Below are 25,439 nucleotides of genomic sequence, written 5' to 3'. Positions count from 1 at the left end.
TGTCAGGAAGAATATAAATACAAGTCTACAAGTCATGAGAGAAAAAAAAAATCCAAATGCATCACTCCAGAATGCTTGATGAAGTATATAATCTGCATTGCCAAGGCAACTGCAATTACTTATTTTTTTTATCTAAATGAATTTAAAAATAAATTTTATCATGCAGAAAATTAAATTAATAAAAGAATGGCCAACATAAAAGCCCACAAATTAAACACATTTTCTCTTTTTGGAATTTTGTGATTGAGCATGTTTATAAAACATATTTATTTATAAACTTTTAATAGAGTTAATTATGTATGAATTGCAGGCATCATGCTCCACCATCCCTAAACTGCTTAGGAAAAATATGTATAATATATAATAAAGCTATTCTCCTCCATAACTACCTCTCTATTAACATATAGAAAATGATAATAATATCCCCCAGCAGTTATTATGCAATCCACATTCAAATTTAACCCTTTTGATTTAAAGATATAAACGTGATATGCTGAATTTGTGTCCCTTGGATCTTTATTATTCTGTGGAAAATATTCAATAATTTTTTTAATATATTAAATTTCTGGGTAGGCCAAGACCACTATTTCATAGGATATTTATTTTTTTTTTTTTTTTTTCCCTTTTCTTTTTTTTTTTTTTCAATGCAGTTTATTCAGGAACATTGAACAATCCTCGGACCCCGGGGAAAGCCAGCCCACAGCTTAAATAGCCTCTGGGTAGCCAACCCAGGCGTGCCACGGGGGCAATGCAGATAGGTCCACATACATGGAAGCAAGCCAGATCCTCGGCCTTAGCCAAATGTGGAGTTGTTCCTGACAGAGAGCACTCACCATCGGGAAGGTGGAAGGCGGAAACCAGCTCCATCTTTAAGGCATAGCATTCCGCAGCTCTCTACAGTTCCCCCTTTTTGTTTTAGACGCATCAGGCAAGAGTAGAGGTCTGATCTCTGATATTAGAAATAAATTGGGACTTTGTACAGATGTTCATTTAGGTGTCATCCACCCAAAGAGCATCAGACCGTCCGATACCTTTTTCTCAGAGGCGGGACCTGGGGCATCAACCCGCATGCAATCAGACATGCTCTTCTCTGGGTCCAAAGCGGCTGACCCTGAGTGCAGTGCTTAGCCTCGCATCCTGAGCGTATCATTTTAGCTTTTTATGGTATCCAACCATGCTTGGGGAGAATGTCCTGCTTCAATGGCTGTAAAGGCCTGAATGATCATGGCTGCATCACACTGTTGTGAGACTCTAATCTTGCATATATACCACAGGCAAACCAAGGAGACCAACACCAGAAGGCCTGCTAACTCTCCCATGCCCGCCCATTCCTTCAGATGATTCATGGCTGCAGCAATCCATGTTGATAATCCTCTGGCTAGTCCTGCGTCCACTCCGGTAGAATTTACTGTGACAATGGCCACTCTCAGCTGCTCCATCATAGTATCGAATTCTCCAGTCCAATTACCTAAAATATAGCTCGACAATTGTTTAGACAGATTTGCAGCGCAGGAAAAATTCTCATGTTGTATGCTAGTGACACAAAGTCCAGCATACTTTCATTGACAGCCAGGTTGAGTGATTTGCCATAGGGTATCAATTTGCTCCTGCAAGAGGTCAATCCTCTGATTGAACACCATCAAGCTTCCTTTTAGTTGAGCATTAATTCCTTTATGTACAACTAAGGCATGAGCTACATTGGCTAAATGATTATTCAGGGTTTGAGCAGTCTGCCCAGTATGACTCATGGCTAATGCCCTGGTGGTAGCTCCAACAGCCGCCAATGAGATGGTAGTAACAATGGTGGCTGTAGTTCCAAGATCCCTTTTCTGTCTGAAGAGAGTCATAGCGTGAGGGGCATCAATGGGCATAGGCACCCAGTGAGGCATGCGAGTAGCCAGGGCATACCTAACTTTACTAGCATTCCAGCATTGGGCAAAAAAGCAAGTATCATTACCACAATTACTTGGCTCTATCTGGCTAATAATGAATAAAAATGGGGGATATAGACAAACAGGTGTGGGCTTATAGGAAATATTATGAGAAGCCTTAACCCCTCGTTGGAACATCCTGCGTCAGTTCTAGAACTAGCAGTGGTGGTGTCCGAGGTCTGAGTAGGTTCAGGAGACCATTGCCCCCAGGGGCGAGACGTGCTCCATGCCAATTGACTAACTCCATGTTTTCCTCCAATTTTGAAAGTCATTTAAGGTTCTTAAATTACTTTTTTCCCTTTTTTCTTAAATTTTTCATGAATTACACTTTATTCATTCTGCATCCCCCCATAAGCCCCTCCCTCCTCCCATCCCAATCCCACCCTCCCTCCTCCCTCTGCTTGCATGCCACTCCCCAAGTCCACTAATAGGGGAGGTTCTCCTCTCCTTTCTGATCTTAGTCTGTCAGTTCACATCAAAAGTGGCTGCATTGTCCTCTACTATGGCCTGGTAAGGCTGCTCCCCCCCAGAGGGAGGTGATCAAAGAGCAGGCCAATCAGATTATGTCAGAGGCAGTCCCTCTTCACATTACTATGTAACCCAATTGGACTCTGAACTGCCCTGGGCTACATCTGTGCAGGGGTTCTAGGTTATCTCCATGAATAGTCCTTGGTTGGAGTATGAGTCTCTGGGAAGTTCCCTATGTTCAAATTTTCTTGTTCTGTTGCTCTCCTTGTGGAGACCCTGTCCTCTCCAGCTCTTACTATTTCCCAGTTCTTACCTAAAATTCCGTTCACTCTGCCCAACAGTTGCCCACCAGGCTCAGCATCTGCTTTGATAGTCTGAAGGGCAGAGGCTTTCAGAGGCCCTCTGTGGTAGGTTCCTAGGTTGTTTCCTGTTTTCTTCTTCTTCTGATGTCCATCCTCTTTGCCTTTCTGGATGGGGTTTGGATGTTTTAGTTAGGGTCCTATCTCTTGCTTAGTTTCTTTAGATGCACAGGTTTTAGTGGGTTTGTCCTATGTTGTATGTCTATATGAGTGAGTATATACCATGTGTGTCTTTTTGCTTCTGAGACAACTCACTCAGGATGATCCTTTCCAGATCCCACCATTTACCTGTAAATTTCATGATTTCCTTATTTTTCATTGCTGAGTAATATTCCATTGTGTAGATGTACCACAATTTCTGCATCCATTCTTCAGTTGAGGGGCATCTGGGTTGTTTCCAGCTTCTGGCTATTACAAATAAAGCTGCTACAAACATGGCTGAGCAAATGTCCTTTTTGTGTACTTGAGCCTCTTTTGGATATATGCCCAGGAGTGGTATGGCTGGATCTTGAGGAAGCGCTATTCCTAGTTGTCTGAGAAAGCGCCAGATTGATTTCCAGAGTGGTTGTACAAGTTTACATTCCCACCAGCAGTGGAGAAGGGTTCCCCTTTCTCCACAACCTCTCCAGCATGTGTTGTCACTTGAGTTTTTGATTTTGGCCATTCTCATGGGTGTAAGGTGAAATCTCAGGGTTGTTTTGATTTGCATTTCCCTAATGGCTAATGAGGTTGAGCATTTCTTTAAGTGCTTCTCTGCCATTCGGTATTCCTCTACAGAGAATTCTCTGTTTAGCTCTGTTCCCCATTTTTTAAGTGGATTACTTGGTTTGCTGCTTTTCAGCTTCTTTAGTTCTTTATATATACTGGATATGAGTCCTCTGTCAGATAAAGGGTTGGTGAAGATTCTTTCCCAATCTGTAGGTGGTCGCTTTGTTTTGATGACGGTGTCCTTTGCTTTACAGAAGCTTTTCAGTTTCATGAGGTCCCATTTATTGGTTGTTGCTCTTAGAGCCTGTGCTGTTGGTGTTCTGTTCAGGAAGTTTCCCCCTGTACCAATGAGTTCTAGGGTATTTCCCACTTTTTTTTCAAGCCGATTTAATGTGTCTGGTTTTATGTTGAGGTCTTTGATCCACTTGGACTTCAGTTTTGTGCAGGGTGACAAGTATGGATCTATTTTCATTTTTCTACATGTAGACATCCAGTTAGACCAGCACCATTTGTTGAAGATGCTATCTTTTTTCCATTGTATGGTTTTGGCGTCTTTGTCAAAGATCAGGTGTCCATAAGTGTGTGGGTTTATTTCTGGGTCCTCTGTTCGGTTCCATTGATCCACCATTCTGTTTCTATGCCAGTACCATGCAGTTTTTAAAACTGTTGCTCTATAGTACAACTTAAGATCAGGGATGGAGATACCTCCAGAAGATCTTTTATTGTAGAGGATTGTTTTAGCAATTCTGGGTTTCTTGTTATTCCATATGAAGTTGAGAATTTTCCTTTCCAGGTCTGTAAAGAATTGTGTTGGTAATTTGATGGGCATTGCATTGAATCTGTAGATTGCTTTTGGTAAGATGGCCATTTTTACTATGTTAATCCTACCAAGCCATGAGCATGGGAGATCTTTCCATCTTCTCATATCTTCTTCTAATTCTTTCTTCAGGGATTTGAAATTTTTTTCATACAAGTCTTTGACTTCCTTGGTTAGGGTTACTCCGAGGTACCTTATGTCATTTGTGGCTATTGTGAAGGGTGTTGTTTCCTTAATTTCTTTCTCAGCCCTTTTGTCTTTTGTATACAGGAGGGCTACTGATTTTTTTGAGTTAATTTTGTATCCTGCCACTTTGCTGAAGCTGTTTATCAGCTGTAGGAGTTCCCTGGTAGAGTTTTTGGGGTCACTCACGTATACTATCATATCATCTGCAAATAGTGATAATTTGACTTCTTCCTTTCCAATTTGTATCCCCTTGATCTCCTTCAACTGTCTTATTGCTCTAGCAAGGACTTCCAACACTATGTTGAAGAGATATGGAGAGAGTGGGCAGCCTTGTCTTGTCCCTGATTTCAGTGGGATTGCTTTAAGTTTCTCTCCATTCAGTTTGATGTTGGCTATAGGCTTGCTGTATATCGCCTTTACTATGTTTAGATATGTGCCTTGTATCCCTGATCTCTCCAGTACTTTGAACATGAATGGATGTTGGATTTTGTCAAAGGCTTTTTCAGCATCTAGGGAGATTATCATGTGGTTTTTTTCTTTCAGTTTGTTAATATGGTGGATCACATTGATGGATTTCCGTATATTGAACCACCCCTGCATACCTGGGATGAAGCCTACTTGGTCATAGTGGATAATATCTTTGATGTGTTCTTGGATTCGGTTTGCAAGTATTTTATTAAGTATTTTTGCATCAATGTTCATAAGGGAGATTGGCCAGAAATTCTCTTTCTTTGTTGAGTCTTTGTGAGGTTTAGGTACCAAGGTGACTGTGGCTTCATAGAATGAATTTGGTAATATTCCTTCTGTTTCTATTTTGTGGAATAGTTTGAAGAGAATTGGTGTTAGCTCTTCTTTGAAGGTCTGGTAGAATTCTGCGCTGAAGCCATCTGGTCCTGGGCTTTTTTTGGATGGGAGACTTTTGATGACCGCTTCTATTTCTTTGGGGGATATAGGTCTATTTAGTTGATTTACCTGGTCCTGGTTCAGCTTTGGTAAGTCAAATCGATCAAGAAAATTGTCCATTTCATTTAGATTTTCAAATTTTGTGGCATATAGACTTTTGAAGTAAGTCCTAATGATTGTTTGGATTTCCTCAGTGTCTGTAGTTATATGCCCCTTTTCATTTCTGATTTTGTTGATTTGGGTGGTGTCTCTCTGCCTTTTAGTTAACCTGGCTAAGGGTTTGTCGATCTTGTTGATTTTCTCAAAGAACCAGCTCTTGGTTTCATTGATTCTTTGAATTGTTTTATTTGTTTCCAATTGATTGATTTCAGCCCTGAGTTTGATTATTTCCAGCCGTCTACTCCTTCTTGGTGTGTCTGCTTCTTCTTTTTCTAGGGTTTTTAAGTGAGCCATTAGGGTGCTTGAATGAGCTGTCTCGAATTTCTTTTTGAAGGCACTTAGTGCTATGAACTTTCCTCTTAGCACTGCTTTCATTGTGTCCCACAAGTTCGGGTATGTTGTGTCTTCATTTTCATTGATTTCTAGAAAGACTTTAATTTCTTTCTTTATTTCTTCCCTGACCCAGCTGTCATTTAGTAACAAGTTGTTCAGTTTCCATGTGTGTGTAGGCTTTTTGTTATTTCTGTTATTGTTGAGGTCCAGCTTTATTCCATGGTGATCAGACAAGATACATGGGATTATTTCAATCTTCTTGTATTTGTTGAGGCTTGCTTTGTGACCCACTATGTGGTCTATTTTGGAGAAGGTTCCATGAGGTGCTGAGAAGAAGGTAAATTCTTTTGTGTTTGGGTGTAAAGTTCTGTAAATGTCTGTTAGGTCCATTTGATTCATGACCTCTGTCAGAGACATTGTTTCTTTGTTTAATTTCTGTTTGGTTGACCTGTCCTTTGTTGAGAGTGGGCTGTTGAAGTCTCCCACTATTAATGTGTGTGGATCTATATGTGCTTTAAATTTTATCAATGTTTCTTTCACAAATGTGGGTGCCCTTGTATTTGGGGCATATATGTTCAGGATTGTGATGTCTTCCTGGTGGAATTTTCCCTTGATGAGTATGAAGTGTCCTTCCCCATCTCTTTTGATTAATTTTGGTTGAAAGTCTATTTTATCAGATATTAGAATGGCTACTCCTGCTTGCTTCTTGGGTCCGTTTGCTTGGAAAGTCGTCTTCCAACCCTTTACCCTCAGGTAATGTCTATCTTTGTGTCTTAGGTGTGTTTCTTGTATGCAACAGATTGCTGGGTTTTGTTTACGTATCCATTCTGTTAATCTGTGTCTTTTTATTGGAGAGTTGAGTCCGTTGATGTTGAGAGAGATTAATGACCAGTGGCTGTTAGATCTCTTGATTTTGATGTTGGCTGTGGTCATCAGGTTGTGTGCTTGGTTGCTTTTTGTTTTACTGAAGTGAGGTTATTTATTTCCTGTGTTTTCTTGAATGTAGCTAGCTTTCTTGGGTTGTATTTTCCCTTCCAGTGTCTTCTGTAATGCTGGATTTGTTTGTAGGTATTGTTGAAATTTGTTTTTGTCATTGAATATCTTGTTTTCTCCATCTATGAGGACTGAGAGTTTTGCTGGGTATAGTAGCCTGGGCTGACATCTGTGTTCTCTTAGGGTCTGCATGATATCCGTCCAGGCCCTTCTGGCTTTCATAGTCTCTGTTGAAAAGTCAGGTGTGATTCTAATGGGTTTGCCATTATATGTTACTTGGCCTTTTTCCCTTGCAGCTTTTAGTATTTTTTCTTTGTTCTGTATACTTACTGTTTTGATTATTATGTGGCGGGAGGATTTTCTTTTCTGGTCAAATTTGCTGGGTGTTCTGTAGGCCTCATGTATTCTAATTGGCCTCTCCTTTAGCTTGGGGAAATTTTCTTCAATGATTTTGTTGAAAATATTTTCTGGGCCTTGGAGAAGGGAGTCTTCTTTTTCCTCTATACCTATTATTCTTAGGTTTTGTCTTTTCATATTGTCTTGCATTTCTTGGACGGTCTGTGTCAGGAATTTTTCAGATTTAACATTTTCTTTGACAGATACATCTATTTCTTCCATTGTATCTTCTACACCTGAGATTCTTTCTTCCATCTCTTGTAGTCTGTTGGTTATGCTTACCTCTGTAGTTCCTGTTTTCTTCCCTAGATTCTTCCTTTCCATTATTTCTTCCATTTGTGTTTTCTTTAATTTTTCCAATTCTATCTTCAGGTCTTGAGTTGTTTTGTTTACTTCCTTCACCTGTCTGATTGTACTTTCCTGTTTTTCTTTTAGTTCCTTCAACTCTGTTTCTTTCATTTCATTCAGTGTTTTAAGCATTTCCTTTCTAAAGGCCATAAACTGTTTGGCTGCAGCTTCCTCTATTTCTTTACGGATGGCAATATTCTGTTTGAGTTTATCTTCCTCTATGTCTTTACGAATCTTATTTGTTTCCTCTGTTATCATCTTCATGAGCATACTTGTTAGGTCATCTTCTTGGATTTCAGTTATGGTGGGGTGTCCAGGGCTACTTGCCCCTGGGTAACTGGGTTCTGGAGATGCCATATTGCTCTGTCTTTTGTTGCTTGAGCTTTTACGCTGGCCTCTACCCATTGTGTTATCTTAGGAGTTTGGGGTTATTTTCTGGTGGTTCCTGGGGATCCTGTGGTGGAGAGAATCCCCTTTGCAGAAAGCTGGATTTTCCTGAAGGATGTCTTCTCAGCTTTTTGGGTATAGTCCCTGGATGGCTGGTGTTTTTTCAGGAGTTGCTCACCTCAGGGATATAGACCTGAGTGGTAACTGTGGTCTTTGTTAGTCGAGAGGGTTCTCCTCTCACCCAGGGAAGTCCTGAGGGCAGCTGCCCTGTTTCTGGGTTTCTTGTTGCAAATTTAATGATCAGCTGCTGTGACCCAGTTGGACATCAGGCGCGCCTCAACTGTTTGTGCTTGTGTCTGGAGCACAGCTGAGTGCTGGCGCCTCGGCCCCACTAGACTACTAGACTTTTTCTAGGGAAGGATTGGGTGATTTAGATCAGTACAGTTTCCTTCCTTCCCCGTGGATTCTCTGGAGACACGGACTCCTAGTGTCTTTTTTTGCCCTGGTGCACAGTGCTCAGTGTCCGCCAGCTGGCTGGCCACAGAGATTTGCCTGTGCCTGGAGCACAGCTGTGTGATGGCGGCTCAGTCTCTGCCAGCTGTCTGGTGCGCAGAAACTGCCTGTGTCTGCCTTTGTGGCTTTTGGGAGTCTGAGTGGCTCCCTAAGCTGGGTAATTTTCCGGGGACCTTTTCAGGTTGGGGGTGAGCTGAGTGCTCTGAGATCAGACCCGCCGTTTCTATCTCTGGCGGCGAATCAGGCGCGCAGGCAGGCAGGGCTCTGTGCGGGAACCTGGGTCCCCGGCTCTGGCTCCGGGCTGGCTCCTGGGGTGCCCGTGGAACCCGCCCGAGTCTTTTCCAGGGGATGTCTGGGTGACCTAAGGCCGGTCCCAATCGTTTCCTGTACCCTGGGGTTATCTCTCGACTGAAAATTCCAGTCTCTGATAGTGTGGTGCCCAAGGTTCAGTCTGGGACCGTGACCAGAGACACTGGCTTGTGGCTCTGGGCTGGGGCTGGGGCTGGCGGCCGGCAGCCAAGCGTCTGGCGGAACCGGGATCTCTTCCGCGGTTTAGCCGGGTGAGTTAAAAGCTGATTGAATCCCCCACCGTGGGGTATCCTCTCACCTGGGAAACACAATGACTGTGTTTTATGGACGAGAGTTCTGATTGCTGTTCACTGTGCTGATCCTGCTGTGCTGCTGCTCAGAATGAGAGTCCTCCCGGCGCCGCCATCTTGCCCCTCTCATAGGATATTTATATTAGTAATGTTTTGTAGTCTCTCTTTTTGCGTTTGACTTTTTTTTTTTTTTTCTTTTAAATTGCTTGGAAGTTTACTTATAATATACTGACAGGACAACTCTTCCTGGGTCCAAAGCAAAAGTGTTAGAGGAAGAATAAAAGAGAGAACATAAGAAAGTAAATCACATGGGAAGTAATTATTACATTAATTTCCTACCTTGACGTTCTTAGAAATATAAAATGAGAATTTAAGTTTATTTTGAAGAAGGAACTAGATTTTTGTCCTATTTAATTTTTTGCTTTTATAGTACACACAATATTCCTAAAATAAAAAAATAAATTAAATTAAATCATTAATAGAGAAAAAGTCAAACAAAAGATGGTAAAACTATTAGATAATAGTTGTTGCAGAAAACCTACATACTCAGTACTAAGGAAACCTAGATATCCCCTTTCAGAGTATGAAATTATTGCAAGAAGAAAAATAGTCTTCGACTAAAAACTGATGTATTGGTATCACTCTTTCAATCACACTCATCATAAGAGAGTGTAGGTAACCCAGCTTTATGGTACAATTTCATTTATATCTTGTAGAATTGCCTAAAAGCATTGGCACTAAGCATAGATGTGATTTTCTACAACCATATAGGTAAGCTTTTAGATCTACCAATAATCTGTCTTCTCAGTAGGTTTGGTGAGAATCATGTCATAAAAACTACTTGATAAAAATAGTTTTGTAGATTATTTTTCTCTCCTTGTGGAGCTCCTGGCCCCTCCAGGTCTTTCATCTCCCCCTCCTTTTATAGGATTCCCTGCAATCAGACCAAAGTTTGGCTATGAGTCTTAGTATCTGCTTTAATACTCTGCTGGGTAGAGTCTTTCAGAGGCCCTCTGTGGTAGGCTCCTGTCCTGTTCCCTGATTTCTCCCTCTTCAGATGTCCATCCTGTTTGCCATTTTGAATGAGGATTGAGCATCTTAACCCAGGTCCTCATTCCTGATTACCTTCTTTTGGTGTACAGATTTTAGTATGATTATCTTATATTATATAGTGGAGATTATTGTATAATATAGAATAACTAGTACAATACTTATTGCAATAAGTATCTATCATGTCAGGAAAAAAAAAAAGCCCCGATTTCTCAAGACTACATTTTTGCCAGTGCCTCTATTATAGAGGCTGGAGGTTCACTTCTAGCAAGAAATGTTGAAATATTAGTTTCTTAGCTTGGAAAGGGTTCATACAATTCAATTTTTGGTCTGTCTACAAAGTTTCTGAATCAAACAGATTCAGTTTCATGCCCAGTTTTCATCCATCTACTCTTGACAATATATATATATATATATATATATATATATATATATATATATATATATGCCTGAAACACAAAGACAATTCAGGGAAGCACAGCAGGCTTCTAGCGTGAAGAACAGGCTAAGGCCCCTTGCATGGAAGAAGTAGATTTAAAAATCACCAGCCTCTTTCACAGCCTATAACAAAACAGAGAAAACCATATATATGCCCAAACCACTGCCACTCAGGGGTTTCCTGATGTACCATTGAAGACTATACCAACGTACATGTTTGTCTGCTTCTTGTAGTAGAAGACTACACTTAAAGAACATATTTGCAGGAAGATAAATGATAGTTTTATAATAAACTATGAAAACTTTTAAGAAATGCCTAGAAAGTTCATCACATTATGATAACAGCAATCCTTAACTTTTATGGACTTTAGTAAACTAAAGAAAAAAAAGTCTTTCTTAGTGTGACAGAGACTGAAATCTATATCTATCACTCAGTGCTGGAATGTGGTCCTCACTCTCTGGTATGTTTTGAATAGCTGATCTAAATCGGTACCTTGAATACATAGCTTAGTACTCTGATTTCCCCCCTTGGTAAGGATTTTTTTTTTTTAATGTTGCATTTTGGGCAGAGGGTAATGGCATTCCTCAATTCTTTGAATATCAAGACCCATACAGAATACACAGAGTCATATGAATTCACAGTTGTGTATCATTGGGCAACATCTATTCCCACACACTTGAAGCTTATCAAGGGGTCACACCTCACATATCCCTAGGACCTGTTAGGCAGGATCCCAGCACACAGGGAAATACGTACAGAAACCTCACTGAAGAGTCTACTCAGACCACATGGAAAATGTTAGCATTTAATCAAATACCCTGGATGGATTAGAGCCACCAGCACACAGTCACCTCCAACACTTTTACTCTTCTCTTCAGCTCTGCTGAAGAATTTGGCATTCGTGGTGACATACTGCTTAGGGAGCTTTCCCTTCCCCTGAACTTTGTAGTAGCACAACATCAAGGATTGGAGCAGCTCCCATCCTGTTTTTTTGCAACATTGACCAGTGTCAGCTCACTGACCAGTCCACAGTTTATCCAGGTTGACAGTTGGGCAGGACCTCTGGTTCCTCTTTTTAGTGGTAATGCCTCATGCTAGCTTTCTCAAATTAACCGGGATGATATTTGTCAAATTTGATCCTGTGGTGATGCATGCCAGCATTCTTACTGCCTCCTGGGAGCTTACAATGCTTACCAATGAGGATCTGGCCATGGCTCACTTGGACCCAGAGTTTCTGAATCTACCTCATCTGGAAGGTGTGCTGGTGGCCAAAAGAAAAGAACCTATGATCTGTTTAATGGGGCTAAATACATATAATAAAAAATGTCTGTTGAAGCATGCATAAGACATGTCTAAGATCAACCCAGACAGTACTAGCACGGAATGGAAAGTAAGGATGAGATTTTACCATTTTTTAAAGTCTGTCTATCTATTTATCTGTCTGTCTGTCTATCTATGTATTTATTTCAATTTATTCACTTTGTATCCTGGATGTAGCCCCTCCTTCTTCCCAGCCCCACTCACCCTCTTTTCCCTCTTTTCGTTTTTCCTAGTCCTCTGATAGGGGAGGTACTCTTCCCCTTCTATCTGACCCTAGCCTATCAGGTCTCATCAGGACTGGCTGTATCATCTTCCTCTGTGGTCTGGCAAGGCTGTACCCCACCATCTCCTCACCTCCACCTTGGGAGATGATCAAAGAGCTGGCCACTGAGTTCATGACAGATCAGAGACAGATCCTACTTCCTCTCAGCAGGGATTCTAGGTCTTCTCTATGCATGGTCCTTGGTTGGAGTATCAGTCTCTGCAGGCAGATCCTCCTGGGCCCAGTTTTTATTTTGTTTATTTGTTTGTTTGTTTGTTTGTTTTGGCTCTGTTGGTCTGCTTGTGGAGTTCCTGTCCCCTCCAGGTCTTTCTATCTTCCTCTACTTCCATAAGGTTTCTTGCATTCTGCCCAAAGTTTGGCTATGAGTCTCAGCATCTCCTTTGATACTCTCAAGGGTAGAGTCTTTCAGAGGCCCCTGTGGACGGTTCCTGTCTTGTTCCTTGTTTTCTCCTACTTCTGATGTCTGTCCTGTTTGTGCTTCTGAGTGAAGTTTCAGCCTCTTCCCTAAGGTCCTCCGTGTTGTTTAGCTTCTTCAGGACTATAGATTTATTCTCTATTATATGGCTACTATCCACTTATAAGTGAGTATATAACATATGTATCTTTCTGCTTTTGGGTTACTTCACTCAGGATGAACTTTTCTAGTTCCCACCATTTGCCTGATATTACCCATGATGTATTTAGCACATTTTAGGTTATGTCCCACTTATGAAACTAGTTAGGCAACAAAACTGGACTTGTTGGAAGGAAAAAGATAACACAAAGTTAGGTGAATAAGGAGAGCACAGAGGGGAGGGTAATATGAGAGCATTTACAAAAGGAAGTGAATATGTTCAAATTACATTGTGAGAATTTTCAAAATATAACAAACACTTGTCATTAATCTCTTTCAACATTAATGGACTCAACTCTTCAATAAAAAAAGCACAGACTAATAAAATGGATGTATAAATGAGATCCAACAGTCTGTTGCACACAAGAAACACACCTAAGTCACACAGATAGACATTACCTGGGAGTAAAGGGCTGGAAGACAGTTTTCCAGACAAATGGACCCAATGAACCCAAAACATAAGCCTGGGTAGCCATTTCAATAATAAAATTGACTTTTAACCAAAATTAATCAAAAGAAATGAGGAAGGTCACTTCATACTCATCAAAGGAAAATTCCACCAAGAGGAAATCACAATTCTGAATTTCTGCACTCCAAATACAAGGCCACCCACATTTGTAAAAGAAACATTAGCAAAACTTAATCCACACATAGATCAATGTACATTAATAGTGGGATACTTCAACATCCCTCTCTTGACAAAGGACAGATCAACAAAACAGAAAATAAACAAAGATACAATAACACTAACAGATGTCATGACTCAAATAGACCTAATAGACAAGTACAGAACTTTTCACCCAAACACAAAAGAATTTAACTTCTTTTCAGCACCTCATAGAACCTTCTCCACAATAGAACATATAGTTGGTCACAAAGCAAGCCCCAACAGATCCAAGAAGATTGTAATAATCCTTTGTAACTAATTTATTTCTTAGACAGATATTTCATTTTAATACAAAAATAACAATGAAAAGATGACTCAGTCATTAAAACTTTTTGCTTGCAATCAGGAAGACATGAGTCCAACTCCCAGAACCCGGATAAAACTTCTGAGAGTAGTGGTGTGTGCCTGTAATCCCACGCTTTAGAGCCAGAGAGAGTAACTTACCGGCTAGTCAGTGCCTAATCAGTGAACTCAATCCCAATGAGAGAGACCCTATTCCAAAAGAAATGGACTGTATTTGTGAGGATTGAACTCATGGTCATCCTCTACGCTCCTTACACACATGCACACACATGAGTGTACATGTACACTAACACACATCTATATTCATGTGTAGGCATAAAATTCTAAGATGATACTGAACAGCTGTTTTACATAAAGTTATGGAGTCAGTATTTGGTATGACAAAAGTTCACTCTGCCACATGATTTAAGTTCACATGTACTATGATAAAGTTAGAATCAAGACTCCCATGTAATATTGCAATATGGACTTCATTCGTGTGCAAACCTACTTTCGTGGCTAATTATGCACACGATGATCTAATACCTCAAATAATGAAAAAGTTAAATCTAAACACAAGTTTGGGTTTTGTTTTGTGTTTTTTTTTTTTGTTTTTGTTTTTGTCTCTGGCCCACTGGCTTTCCCACCAGTTCCTCTGATCAGCTCTGCCTTGTCCACTGTTCATATCTTTTTTGTTCACTGAATTGGCAGGGTTGACAATACCATTCGCTTATTGGATATAGAGGTTCTCAGGTCATATCCCAGACCTATAAATTTAGAATCTGCATTTTAAGAAGACATCTAGATAATACTGATATTGAAGTTTGAGGAACATGAAATAACATTATTTCCTTATAACAATAACAATAATTCCTTGGGAAAAAGGCTGACCAAGATAACTAATATGTTGGCTACTTTCAGCTCCACCAGCAAACTAAATTTAAGAATGCTAGTTTTCTGTACATATCAAAAAAAGGTTAATTTTTTATTGAACAATGTCTCACTGGACTCATTTTTGCTCCTACTAAAATACAGCTTAAGAGTGATAAATGTAGAAACAAAAATGAATCACTTACTTGATTTTAAAAAATTCCTTTGGAGAAGCTGCAGCAATTGCACTTTAAAAATATTCTTCACCTGCAGATAGGTTTGTTTCTGTTCAAGAAAACATGTATGGGTAAATTTTTTTTTTTTTCTGTTAGCACAAATCTGTTGAAACTCTAAATATATTTGTCTTCGTTACTTTTCTATTATTGTGACAAAACACTATGACCAAAGCAATTTATAAAAGAAAGCACTAAACACTGCTTATTGTTTCAGAGGGCTAGTGTCTATAATGATGATAAAAGGTACAAAGGCAAGAAAAGCTGAGACTCTGTATCTTGATCCACTAGTAGGAAGCAGAGAAAGGGACACTGGAAACATCCAGAATTCAAACCACCGCCAAGTGACATATTTCCTCCAACAAGACCATGCCTCTTAATTGTTCCGAAACAATTCCACCAACTGAAAATCAAATATTCAATCATGTGCAACTATATGGGCCATTTTCATTCAAGCCATCACAGTGGTCTTAGACAACTAGTTACCAAGATTGTGGTGTAGCTATGCAACGGCAAAATATGCAGATAGGTTGAATCTTGGGATTTTACATAATACCTTCCCAGAATTACTAAGCAGAATAACTGCTGTATTCACTGTGTCACTATGTTTAAAAATAAAATTAAAGACATAAAAAAATATCTGAAATGCTGTATACTATTTGTCTAGGGATACACAAGATATCAGGAACTTTAATTGAGTCAGGGAAATAAAGTGACTAACAAACAAGAGAAGATAGATACTGCTATACCACTGTGTGTATTCCTTATCTTAACAGCATGCAATGCACATATACTGGTCTTTTACATTCTAAGTAACTGGCCATAGAAACTACTTTGAATCGTACAAAAGAGCAAGGGAGATGGTGAGTAGCAAAGATTTAAGAACAATGTGTGCATGTCTTCCTAGCAGCCAACAAGAGAACTAGTTCTTCCATGTACCACTTAACCCAGGCCCCTACCTTTAAACAGCCAAATGACTTTAATTCTACTTTTTATTAGTATGCCTACCACACCACCATTATTCGAGAGGAAAGCAAACTCTTTGTCCTCTCAGTCAACTAAAAATACTATGAAAATACTATGGAAGTAGATGAAAAAAAAAACTAATAAACTATAATACGCTTCGTAAAATAGTCTGCACTATTCAGCTTCGATACTTAATGTTTTGATATTCTCTAATTGGAGTCACATCAAATATGTATGACCTCCATTACCATTCCTTTCTGAAAGATTCTGCCTTGTGGGAAAAAAAAGTGAGTTTTCTTAACTCACAAATTTTCACAGGACATTCTCTCTGAATTTCCAAGGATACGCCAAATTCATTTTCATTGCAGACTCTGCTCCAATAAAATTCAAGCTTTACTTCAGTTGATTTTTAAAATACTTTATATGTTTCAATTAAAATGACTTATTTCCCCTTTCCCAACAAAAGTCTTCATTTTATGACTTTAGATTGCTAAGAATTGGTTTATGGCAAAAAGGGGAACATCTACTAGATATTATTTGTCAAATATAATGTGTCTGAAACTTGAGTGACTGAAGGAGAGGATGATGATGGTCATAATGCAGAACTTGTGCCTCACTTACACAGATGAGGGCAAGAGATAGCGTGAACTGACCTGGGATATATAGCTGCCTCAAATTCTACCTTTTACTTGTAACACAGGGAGGCCATGGCCATCAAAACGGAAGTGTGGCCTTTTCTTGCTAGATTGCCTACCCTCTTTCTCAAAAAATTTTCTGAGAATGATTTCAAATGCAATTTCTTTTAAGAAGCCAGCTCTGATTATTTCGATTTGATGCAATTTAGACCACAGATTCACTCCTAGATACACCACCTATCTTATGAGATGTCAGATAATATGCTATTAGAAATTGGGTTGTGATTTTTCCCTCACTATGGTGTATGTTCATTCCCCGAACACAAGATTGTCTTTTTCTGTTTATATCTGTGAAATGATTTCATACTTGGTAGGCATTCACAAAACAACATTAATTCAAAATGCCTTTAACATCATGCAATGAACAATCTCTACCAAATTTGCTTCAATTTATGTAATAAGTTCAGCCTAAGAAAAGACCCACTGGCTAGAGAAGGAACAACAGTCAGTCAGCTAAGACACTGCCTCTAAGGAAATCTTCTCTCCACTGGGATTTTATATCCCAAAGCTAATGTCTTACTTAGCTTTCTATTGTGATCAAACACTGACAAAACTCCATGGCTTGCCCCTCCTGACTTCTCGGACAGTTTTTGTACACCATACCAGCTAGGACCTCCTGCCCAGGGGAGTTTCTGTCCCTAGGGATCTAGGCTCTACCACATCAATCATTAATCAATAATATGTCCCACAGGCTTGCCTGCACACTAATCTTATGGGAGCATTTTCTCAATTAAGACTCATATTTCACAAATGACTCTAGCTTATGTCAACTTGAAAATAACTATCCAGTAGTTATTTTATTAGTTATTTGGCTAATAACCTTATTAGCCAAATTTGTTAAAATAATTTTTAAAAGAACATAATTTGTACAAACTTAAGCTAAACTATTTTCTAACCATCCAATTTACAAATTGGAAGGTTCATTTCAAACACTATTTTTTTTTGTACTGAGTGTTGTTTAAAAACAAAAAAAAGATATAAAAAAAATCTGTCCCTCTTGTAAACACACTTCACTGAAAAAAAATCCAAATGATTAGACAGTTTAAGACCACAGTGAAGATTTTTTTTTTTTAATTTCAAATTGCAATCCCAACAGGAGAGGAAAATTGCAGTGACATTAATAACTAATGACTCAATCAAAAATTGATTTATGATAAATTAACAAATATGAAAGTCAAATTTAGAGTCTACATATTTAGCTTGCCTAAAAGACTCTAACGGGAATAAAAGCCAAAGTGTGTTGAAATCTGGAGAGGAATTCACATTTATTTGTAATAGGCAAGACAGCTTTCTTTTGAAATAATTTCAGTGAACTATTCCAGAACATACAAAATAGTTATTGATATTTTATAGTGTAAAGACTGAGCTGCCTTTCACAAAGTTTTCACATTTAACATCTCTGGTGAGGTTTCTGAAGTCTTCCTGACTCTGGACTGCAATCTGACAGGCTGAATCAAGAGAATCATAACATACGAATAGAGATGGAAATGGACAGTCTCTAGCAAGTGGCTGTCACCCCTGTCACTGATGGTGAACTGTACAATTCAAGCCCTCACCTTAACAGTCATTTTGCTGTATCTTTTTACCTTCTCACTCATCCATAAGATATTTCCCGACTTTCAGCCAGCCTTACCTCCATCCTTTCTACACCAGAACCACAAACAATAAAGGGCAGTTCTAGCTAACTTGAGCAATATTTATATTAAAGGAATCAGAATGAGAATGACGTTCCTGCAGCTTCTAGGAGGAAGAATAAAACACAGAGTCTTTTCTGCACAGGCTTGAGGATATAACAGAATCTTTCAAAGACTCCCGTGTTAAAGGCAGAGAGCCCTATCAGTGATGGTACTAAAAAAAAATGAGTGGATCATGAGGTCTCTGGATTATTTATGAATGGATTCATAGCAGAATGGACTAGTGGAAAGAGACCAGAATTCTATGAGCGGGAGCTTCTTTGAAGAGGCAGTTGAGTGTAGGGGGCTTTTGAAACCATGTTTTGTCTTTAGATCCATCCAGCTTCTTGGCTGCCAAGGTGAGCAGAGTCACTCCACTGTGCCTGTTCTAACATGGTGCTCTGATTCAACACCCTGAAAACACGAAGTAAAATGAATTATTTCTACGTTAAGTTCTCTTGTGTCAGCTACTTCATTGTGAAGATGAAAACCTCACCAACACACACATCTTTTAGTAGATATATTACTTGTGATCAAGGTGCAGTTTTCTGGGAAAAATCTCTAAGGAATCTAAAAGATTCTCTATTTAGTATGGGTTCCCAACACTTCAAATTTCTATATATTTAGTTATTGAAAGTTCATCATCATCGTCATCATTATCATCAATACATCAGTATTCTACTGCTCACCGGGAAATATACCTTGGTAGATACACAGTTGGATGTAGAACAAGGTAGCAATGGATCAATGTTCACAATTTTTTTTTTTTTTACCTAAGTCCTCCACCATTTTCTTGACATCTTTTCTCATAGCTAAAGCAAAAAGAAAAGCATCAGGTAAGCAATGAAGAAAATCAAGGGTACTAGGAAGATGAGATGACTCAGTAGCTAAAAGACCTTGCTGCCCACCCTGGCACTCTGAGTTTCATTTTAAGAATCCTCATAATAAGAGGAGAGAACAGAGTCTGACAAGTAGTCCTCTGATCTCTACACTCATAAATGCAGTGATGTGCGCGCAAACATGCATGCAAGCAAAATAAATAAACATTATAAAATAAAAACGGAAGTCATTCTGAAGTCTGTTTATAGTTCTCCCTTTCTTGGTTCACAGGATTCATTTATCTATGACTGCTTCTGCAGTCCTTGGATAATAAGTCTCTGTACACCAGGTTTTCGTGTTTTTTTTTTTTTTTTTTTTTTTTTTTTTTTTAATGTGGATGCTGTGAGTTGAAATGAAGTCCTCATACTTGCAAGGCAAGCACTTTACTGACTGAGCTATCTTTCTAACCCTAAGTCTTTTGAATTTTTATATAACCATTCGTTATTGAACCTGTTAAATTCTGCAAAGATAATGTTTCCTTTGTTTTCTTGATATTGTGGAAATGTACCAGACTTTTTCACAAACTTAAAATGTGCAATAAATATTGAGGGATGAAACAAGTTTCCTGTCTCTGTATCATGTGCTTTGTAGAAAGCAAAATGTTTTTTTTTTTCTACTTAAAGTCTTCAAATATTTTATTTTTATAATTTATGTGACTGGGGTCAATTTCTCATACTCTTGGGGCAAATGTAAGAGTATTGATATTGTACAAAAATAAAGTTAATTAATTTTCCACTAGGTATGTTCTAACTGCATATATATCCCAACATGTAGGGAGATGACAGGGTTACATCTGCCGAGTTCCCATCAATCTACAGTTCATTGAGATTATCAGAACTGGCATGAAGCTTTCTACATTGATGAAATCATCAAATTTCAGAAGACACTTATTTGAAATTACCACCATGGAATAATCAGATAAATCCAATATGAATAATAGCTCATACAAAGTAGTTTACTTTGAGAGAAATTTACGAAAACACAGAGTAAAGGCAAACACAAGATGTTGGACACATGTTTAAACTGCCTGAGTAAAAAAATGCCAGAGGAGAAGACTATTTTTCTACTGCTTGTTCAGTGGCCAGACCTCTAATTCAGCAAACGAGAGATGAAAAGTGCTGTATTATCTGTGTAGCCAAAACTGGCCATGCTGGAGAAGAAATGAAAAGCATGTTTCTATTTCTTAGTTTGTCTATAAAAGAAGTTAGAATATAGTATTTTTTTAAGAAATGTATTAAATATTTACAGATCATTCAACAACAGAAAGTTCTATATGGAGACACTGAAGCCAGCCTGGCAGTGTTTTTAAATGTGCTTCATTTTGTTTTGTTTGTTGATCACACACCTTCTCATATGGATCTTCTAAAAGCAGTCATGGGTCATTATTTCCATTTGAGGGCAGCTTTTCAGGTAGGATACCTGCACGGTGGCTCAGAGTTCCACACTCAGTTTGATGATATAATGTTGCTGTGGGAAAAAAAAGAATCCCTTTGCAAGTAGAGATAATGGATTCTACTTGCATTGGGCAGAGAAAGGAAGATACAGGAAGGAAAGGAGTGATCTTTCAGTTCAGAGTCACTAAAGTGAAAAAGCTGGAGAAGAAAAGTGGTGTTATCTATGTGGTATAGAAATAGATGTGACTTGTGTAACATAAAAGGATGGAATGGGTTAATTCCATGGGGACCAACACTTTCTTTCTCTGTTAAGTAGTCAATTTTGGAGTAGGGAACCAGCATGTGCCCACTAAATTTATGTGTTCCCAGCAGAGTGGTAAACCACCTTTTCTTAGAACTTAAAAAGAAAAGATGTGATTTGAGGCTCACTGTCAAGGTGAGTTTGGGTCCCTGTTGTCACTGCCAACTCTCCTTTGATTGACAAGCCCATCACTGTTTATACATTTTTGTCTCCAGTGTTTCTGATATGGAGAAAACAATATGTGTGCCTTTTCAAAGACCAGGGACAACACCAGCTTTTGCCACAAACCTTGAAATGTGGGCACTCAACACAGTTCCATACTTCACTCCACTGTCATTCCTCACTGAGTCTTCCTTCTCCATGTTTTCTCAGTCCATATGCAATTTGGATTTTGCAGGCTCTGCATTTGGAACTAGCAAATACTAGCTTAAGTTTCAGATTCCTTACCCTTTAAAAAAATTAGTTCCCAAAGTAGCAAGGGATTGTATAAATAAAACAAGAAAAACATGCACCAGGGGTCTGAGGATGTCGCTCTGTTGGCAGGGTGCTTGCCCAATATCCTGGGCTCTATTTCCATCACCTCCTAAGCTGGATACAGTAACACATGTATGTGATCCCAGCACCTAGAAGTAGGAGATAGAGGAATCAGAAGCCTAAGTTTGTCCCCTTGGTAAGTTGGGCCTGCCTGAGCCACATAAGACCATATCTGAAATGTGTGTGTGTGTGTGTGTGTGTGTGTGTGTAAACGTGAGCAAGCCATGAGGAAAATATTCACTTCTTAGGTTTGTATTAAAATAAAAATGTGTGCTGATCTCTTGTCTAGATAGGGTTAACAATTTGGAGGATACATTGCACTCTTTAATGTGTTATTCAAAATATCTGATCAAGAACAATTATAGGGGAACTGAAAGCTAGAGCCCAAACATTTTAATAGGTGGATTCTGCACAAACCCATGGTGGAGCCTTCAGTTATCCTTTTGTTTGATTGTTTTGATCTTTGGAACTGTGGATTATGTTAGTCTTACCTAATACTAAGATGCAATTCAGGAATGCATTCTTCTATCATCTTGACTATCTTTATTTGGACCTCTGACCCTGATGGAAGCTGTAGGACATAGACCAATTGCATCTACTTTGTTTTATCCACCCCTTTCTTCTAGAATTCCATGAGCAGTCTACTCTTGGAAATCAAAACTCAACATATTTCTTTATCATTCACTTTTACAGATCTTTTTCTTCAGGCTATGATGGGATCCATGACATGCTTAGTTCTCATGTGAAAAATACAGTCTGCAGTGTACAGCCTGGGTTTTGACACAGCCTGGCTAATGCCAGCAAAGACTTGAGCAGTGGCAGCTGTGTTCCTCTTCCTCTAACCCTCTGTGGTCAGTCCTTTTCCCAGGTACAGATGGTGTTCATCAAGCTCAGAACACTGGCCACCACCACCACATCTTCCCAGGCTATTTCTGTCACCGACAGATGGGTTCTTGGCCATGAGTTATTCTCAGCAGCCAAAACACCATGCTCTGTCCCAACACACTGATGTGGAATATTGGAGAATTGAACCACTTTATAATGGCTGAAGGTGTCTTTGTGCAAATATGCTTCTTTGCAGCACAGTGGAGACTTTCATGCCACTGCCAATAGATTCAGTGTGTGATGACTTATTTCACTAACAAACAAACAACGACAACAAAAAAACAATGGTGTTAGATTTCTGTTTATCTCATTATGTCTCAAGAAATGTATGAAACGAAATGAGAATATGTACACAAATCAAATGTGGATGTTCATAACTGATGGTAGTCAAGACCAGAAATGTGAACATTTACTTTTTTAATATTTTCATATGGCTGGCGAGATGGTTCAGTTAGAGGAGGTGCTCTCTAGCAAGCCTCACTGCCTGAGTTCGATCCCTGATACCGACATAGTGGAAGGAAAGAACTGACTTTCACAGGTTGTCCTCAAAACTTTGCACTTGTACCATGACACATGGGTACTCATGTACTAAATACGCATGCACAAAATCGATAAATTGAGAAAGAATCCTAGTTCTTTTAAGCCTGCCTGACTCAAACATGCTTCCTTTCTTTCTTTTCCTAATACTCAAATTTCTATGTGAAAATAGTTTACTGAAAGAGGAACTTGTGTTGGTTTCTCCTCTCTTACTGCACACTAAAGCGCTAAAAATACAGAATACAAATGCCACTTAAAATCTGTTTCCATCTTTTAGAAAAAAAGATTTGTAAAATTATTGTGCTAGTAAGTGCCTTCAAAAGCAAGCATGTTGAAGATGGAGAATGGAAAAAAAAAGAGGGAGGAAGGAAGAGGAGTGAGATGAGATGAGAGAGAGAAAGAGTGATAGAGATATAGACATAGGTAGGTAGATAGATAGATAGATAGATAGATAGATAGATAGATAGATAGATAGATAGAGATGTGGTCCAATAAAAAATAATAAAAACTTAACAAAATAACCAAAAGCAAACAGAGCAAGCCCTGGAAGCACATTGTGACTGGTATCCCATAGTGGCAGCAAGAACGGAAACAATGGGTTTTCTTTTTCTAAGTCACAAAAATTTTATTTTTTCTGCTTGCCTTTTCTGTAAGCAAACCATCATAGCATCAAAGCCTTCTCTAGGGGTTCTGTATAGGCTAGTACCTAGGGCACCTAACCCATCATTATCATGGATGGATGATGAATGCCCACAGGCTCTCTGTCCACACCCAAAACTACCATGCTGGAAAGTTTCCAGGAACACAGCTAATTCGGGACAAAACCACCCCAACAGCTTTCAACGTTCTTTTTCTAACAGCTGGAAGCAGAAAATTTTGGAGTTAGCATGATTTTAAATACAAACAGAATTTATTGGAAATCTGAACTGATGGACTCTGCTCTGCATTGCCCAAATCTTTCTGGGAGATATGATCAGGATAAATTATTAAAATCTTGAAGATAATATATAAAAATGTGCCCTATGTCACAGACAAGGCTACAATACATTTTTCAGAGAAAACTCCATGTTTCCACTGACTTTAGTCTTTTTTTCTTTTTTAATTTTTATTTTTTTCTTCACAATTTTTTCATTATATATCCCTATTGAAGCCCCCTCTCTCAACTCGCCCAGTCCCATCCTCCCTCCCCTTTCCCGAAGTCCCTTTCCCCTAGTCCACCGTTAGGGGGGAGTTCTCCACTATTGTCATTTGCCCATAGCTTATTAAGTCTCATCAGGACTGCTCAGATCTTCTTCCTCTGTGGCCTGGCAAGGCTTCATCATCATTGGCAAGGGATCAGAGAGCAGTCAACTGAGTTCATGATAGAGGCAGTCCCTGCTCTCCTCACTCAGAAACCCACATGGAGACTGAGCTGCCAATTGGGCATATCTGACCAGGGTTCTAGGTCCTCTCCACACACGGTCCTTCTTTGGTGCATCAGTCTCTGCAGGACCCAATGGGCTCAGATCTTTTGGTTTTGTTGATCTCCTTGTAGGGCTCCTGTCCCCTCCATGTCCCTCTAATTCCACCCTTCTCTTCCTCCATAAGACTCTCTGAGTTCTGCCCAAAGTTTGGTCCTGAGTCTTAGCATCTGCTTCGATCCCCTTTTGGGTGAATCCTTTCAGAGGATGCTCTGTAGTAGACTCCAATCCTGTTTACTCTCTTCCACCACTTCTGGTGTCTATCCTGTTTAAGACAGGCAGGGTATACACTCACTAATAAGCGGATAGCAGCTGTATAATATAGGACAGCCATCTACACTAAGAACCTCAACACTAAGGAGGACCCTGGAAAGAAAGCATAAATATCATTTAGAATGACCTTAGTCTTTAATAACAGAGATAGTAAAGCAAGAAAACTACTGTTTACAGTCGTAGTACTTTGTAACTTCCTCCAGTCTACCTCATTAGATCAGTCTACATTGATACAATCTCCAGAATATGATAAATAGCTACCAGAGAGAAGAATTGATTGATTAGAAGAATAGATAGAATCTATTGATTCTATTGAAATGACATTGTAGTTTGTACAATAGAAAAGATGCCTCTTTTTCATGCAACACCTTCAAAGTATTTCACAGGCACATGTTTATGAACCTTTTATCTCTGTGAGATGATGCTTTCGGCCTGGCCAGATTTGAAGTTGCTTTAAGTGCTAAAGGATCTACAGGTGGAAGAGTTCTAAAGTCACTCTGCCTACCTCCCCACCTCCAGACATATTTAGAATTCAGACCATACAAGTCCCAAGTGTGATATCTATTTTTAAATAATTCCATAATATAGCATTATGCAGCTTCATTTGGTAACCCAGTTTAGTGTTTGCCATGACATGTCCTATATGTAGCCTTAACAGAGTCTAAAGTAAAAAAAACTGGGATAATAAACTATTTCCATGAGGACAATATAACTCAGTTGTTTGTTTTTAACCATTCTCAACAAGGATAAGTATATTGAAACTCTCCTTCAGTGAAATTTAAGTCACTCATTCATACATATACCCATTTGTTTTTTCTCACTAGGTTTATATTTTCTTTCTTTTTATTTTTTAATTATTATTATTATTATTAATTACAGTTTATTCACTTTTTATCCCACCTGTAGCTCCCTCCTTCCTCCCCTCCCAATTCCACCCTCCCTCCATCCATGTTCCTCCCCCAGTCCACTGATAGTGGAGGTCTTC

The 25,439-nt window shown here is 39.1% G+C and overlaps 1 pseudogene; it reads right to left on the bottom strand.

Moving 5' to 3' along the window:
- The window catches only part of LOC110544223 (D-aminoacyl-tRNA deacylase 1-like), a 98,476-nt pseudogene extending 77,349 nt beyond the window's left edge, over nucleotides 1-21,127 (bottom strand).
- Between the last annotated feature and the right edge of the window lie 4,312 nt (nucleotides 21,128-25,439).

Source organism: Meriones unguiculatus, chromosome 5, assembly GCF_030254825.1.
Source record: "Meriones unguiculatus strain TT.TT164.6M chromosome 5, Bangor_MerUng_6.1, whole genome shotgun sequence".
NCBI lineage: Eukaryota > Metazoa > Chordata > Mammalia > Rodentia > Muridae > Meriones > Meriones unguiculatus.
The sequence above is the reverse complement of the archived record's forward strand: the minus strand, read 5'-3'. Positions and strand labels throughout refer to the sequence as shown.